Genomic DNA, 4,945 nt, shown 5'->3' on the forward strand with positions numbered 1-4,945 from the left:
TACCTAGCATAAAATTAACTAAACTTTATTAGATCAAACATAAACAAAACATCTAACCTCCAATAACTTGACTTCATTTCAAACTGGCATAATAATGTCATCATTACTCTAAGGTTAAATAATAATTTAATCAATACAACCAACTATTAGCTTAGCATTATCAAATTTGTACCCAATTCAAGTTTAAATAAATAGACGAAACTATATCCTAAAATATTAACCATGCAATTTAGAATATTTAAAGATAACTAAACTAAACAAAATCTAAATACTTACTATACTAAATAATAAATTAAAAAGGATAGTTAAATTCAACTAATCTAGACAACACAACACAACAATTGCTTACAATTACGAACCAACTAGAACATAATAAAAAAAATAAAACTACACCATACTAAGTAACTCCTATACACTTAAACCAACTATAAATTACATTATAACAAAACTAAATTTCAAAATAATTAAAAAGAAAACATGTAACTTGAATTAATTTTACAAGCTACTCAACTAAATAGGATTAAGCCAACATTATTAATATGAGAAAAGAAACTAAACTTAAACTAAATTTAAAACTAAAGTTTTTAAAACATCTAAATAAACTACACAACGAAAATATTATTTAATGCTGAAAATTTTAATAAAGAAAACAACTAACCTATCCTACCTACCCATTTCCCATTATCACCCTAGGCCATACACTATCTCCAAGTGGTCACACGCTGCCCAAGCAGCCCCATGCTCTGGCCAAATCAAATCATGCCCTCCCTTTTTGTTCTCATGCCAACCCAAGGGACATGAGGAATTATGGGCTGTCAAATCAGATATACCCAAGTTCCATGCATTAATCTTATGCTAGCTTCTTTCAAAAACTAAAACCTTAACTCCAACATCCACCTAAGTCCAACTTGGCATCAGGTGTGTCAGGTGTACAACAAAGGAAATAGGCCTGCCAAATGGTATGTGGGCAGCACATGGCTTGTTAACCAATCAAGCCTCCTTCCATTTTAATTGTCGATGAGTAAATTTTAAATTAAAACAAACTTTAATACTTCCCTCCAAGCATGCAATGACCATCATGTTGAGCCAAGGGAGGTGACATCATCGATACTTACTGCAGTAGTCATGAGTGGATTTTCCCATGCGATGGAGACTTGAGGTTAAGTGAAAAGGGGTAGATGGAAGCTTTAGTGGGTCAGGGTATTTATGTTTAAAAGTTTCTTAGGTGAAAATTTAGGATGTTCTCTTTATGTATTAACATTATATATATTATTTCGTTTCCTCTTCTCTTTTCTTTTTGTTTCCTCCTTTTTTTTTAAAATTTAAATATTTAATCATTAATTATGTTCAAAAGAATTAAAAGGAATATACTCTGTCTACAAGGGGAATTTTTTTTCTCTCCATACAAAACACAACATTCTATAGGTGGATGTTTGAGCATTTTTTTAAATTTTTTAAATTTTTTAGGTAACTTTTTAAATGATGGATTAATTTCTCTAGGTTGGGTCCTAATTTGAAAAAAAACACTATCAAGTTGATAATATTACCTAGGAGCTACAATTTATAATATTTTGATAAGACATACAAAACGAATAATGTGTCCATTAAACTATTAAATAAATTAAGGTAGGATATTAAGAAGTTTTGTCATATGTGATGTACTCAATCCAAAGGCTAAAATTCCCAATTTAAATTGCACTTGTTCTCTTACTGGACATTCACACAAAATATACTTAAGATCAATCATTTCGTTCTTTCATCGTTATACAATTTACAAGAGATTGATTTTACTTTTACTATAATGTAAATCACAAATTTAAATAGTCACATCCTTTAATTTTATTCACTAACAATAACTGTAATAGTTTATCATCATTCTATCAAATTAATCCAATACAAATCAATACGATTACGAGACATACAAATGCCGCAGGAAGAGTGAACATCATCACATCTAATTTTTTTTTAAATAGCATATGCAAAACTGAAGAGAAAGCTATAAACTCATATACAAGAACATTACTCAATCTTTTCTCTTCTATTAATCAATTTGGTTCAAGGCTCTGTCGGGAAAGAACTAGTATGAAAACCCGACATCCTTGCCACTTCCACAAAGGTTTAAATACTTTTTTACATAATATAACAACATAGATTTGAATTCTCTTCTTGGCCCTTAACAAGGGATCCTTTTCAATATCTTCAATACATCACAGCGATCATGGAGAAGACGAAAAATAACTTAGAGACAATCAAACATAACATGAAGAACAAATCAAGCATGCATCCCCATCTTGGTTTGCACAATAGGTTCAATGTTGAACTAGACTAGGGAGAAGGTGGATTTTTCCAATAGGAAACGTCGACCAAAATACCATAACATAGCCCTTTCAAGGCTAAAATCTCAAGAACTTCCATTCTTCCACAAATGCCCTTTCGAGGCCAATAATACAAGGATTTTCATTCTTTCACTTCTTCAAATTTCACAATTTCAAACCATGGTATTGATGACAAGTAGGGGCTCATAACACCCTACCCTCTTTCCCTCTTCTCATCATGAAAAGAGACTCTACACTATCGGGGTCCAACTAAAGCCCTTCCCCCATACATGGCCACTTCTTCCCTATCTAAGGGTGAGTAATGCCAAAACAACCCACAAAATCCCTTTGAAAATCAAGCAAAACATGAAGGAAAACCATTCAAGAAAACATGATTCAATCCCTCCCAAGCATACCCAACATACATACAAGTATTCCAATGAAAACCACAATAACATAAGCACGAACCAAGCATGAACAACATGAGCAACATGAAAAATATGAACAAAGGAGATGAAGAACTCCTACCTTCACAATATGGTTATGGTAAAATGAACAAGTTTGGGATGAGCTTGTCCTTCCTTGCCTTCAATCTTCAAAAACTCCTCTCTAAGACTATAGATTGGGTAACAACCAAAAATTCTCAAAGATGCCTCTAAATATGATCCTAACTGAACTAGACATTAGGTAAACCTCAAAGTGGATTCAAGGTTACCAACTCAAGAAGGAAGCAATCAATTTTCGCACTAAAGCAAAAATGGACTTTTTGAGTGACCATAAAAGTCAACAAAAGGGGCTAAGGGGATGGAAAATGTCCCCAACTCATACCCATACCCCTTGGGTAGTTAGATTTAATGATTTTAGGTCTTAAGGATTAATTAGGGACCTATCAAAAGCTTGGAATAATTTAGGACTTACTAACAACCTTCACAATGCATATTACTCACTAATTATGATTAGGACAATTAACCTTGATTACTCACTGATTAGCAAAAAGGTCACTAACCTAGTCCAACTTAGATCCTTTGGTTACTCAGTTACCTCTAACTATCATGCTAGAATGCATATGCAATTCACAAGTGTCAAGCAACACTATAAAAACACTATTACAAAACATTAACATTTATTGATTACAGAATGATACATTTATTCAAACCATGGCACAAATAAAATACAAACAACGGGGTTTGCATCTTTCATTAGATTTAACCCTGGTTTTCACAATCAGTACATAGGGTTCAGTTTCATTTCTCCATTAAATTTTTTTGGCTAAAATATCCTGCACACTCATTGCACACATCAGTAGCTTCAAGAAAATCACACGTATATATATTAAAAACCTATCTAGATAGTTACATAAATAAAAACATGAATCTTTCATAAAATCAACTATTTAATTCATTTCTACCCACATTTAATTATCTGAATCACATTATCAATATAACATAACTTATTCGTTAATTCAGATTAAAGTACCAAAATAATCATCATTAGGCATGCATACACCTAATCATCATAACAACACTAATTAAAGAATATTGAACTATCTGAAGCATAAAACTTAATCATCAGGATACCGAACTCAACACCCTTATCATCAGGTGAAAATGCCTCATATCATCATTAGTGAAATTTCAATGTTTAAACAGTTGAGATAATGTAGAAATTCTCGAGTCATTGAGTATTTAAAACATGGATGTATCAACTACTCTTAATTTCATTAGAACCTTCACAACATAGAACATTACTTCAGATCCATTCAAATCTCCTAGAACAGATTTAACAAGAAAATTCATATTTAATAATTACATATCAAGAGGGTCCTTACATTGATTATGATCCATTTCTCAAATTTACTCATTTTTCCCTTATTGCTTCCCAAGTCTTGAATAGGGAAAGTAATCAAGTAGCTTTTTGAAGTTGGGTAGAACTTTGTTCAATGTTGTAACCAAGTTGGAAAGATTCTTTGTAGACACTTAGGAAAGTGGGAAATGTAGTTTTCCTTAAATGTGTTCTTGTTGGAATCCATTCGCTTTTGGTGTGAGCACTCTGCATCATTTCGGATGCAAATTACATTAAAATGAAATACATGTTCAATGTACTTAAAACATAAAAAGGAAAAACAAGATATATATTATGATAACCAATAATGTCATACATGAATAGACATTTCATATATTAACCAATAATGTCATAAGTCTAATAATGTCATGCATCAAATATATGTATACATCAAATATAAAATATCATATATACATCAAATTTATATCAAATTTTTCCACTAATACATATACATGTGTGTCTATCCTTATATCTTCTCCTTCCCATTACGGGAAGGAAACAAATCCCTAGAGGTCTTTAGTTGTCATGTGGAGGTAGATAATGGGGATAATGGGGTCTTCCTCACACGCTCACTCTTCCTCTTTTTTAAGCTCTTCTCTAACTTGAGTTGATACAAAAAAGTAGATATGAATCAATAATTATTATACATTAAAATCAAATAAATACACACACAAAATTAATTATTTTCTTATCGCCATCAAATAGTCACTCTATACATCCACCTCAAAGGCTCACAGATGATCGAGTGTAATAAGGCCCTATTACAATTCAATCAATATAATCACTTA

Source organism: Cupressus sempervirens, unplaced genomic scaffold (genome assembly GCF_028749045.1).
Source record: "Cupressus sempervirens isolate cs-2001-9-10 unplaced genomic scaffold, ASM2874904v1 CseChr00c100005_01, whole genome shotgun sequence".
Lineage (NCBI taxonomy): Eukaryota > Viridiplantae > Streptophyta > Pinopsida > Cupressales > Cupressaceae > Cupressus > Cupressus sempervirens.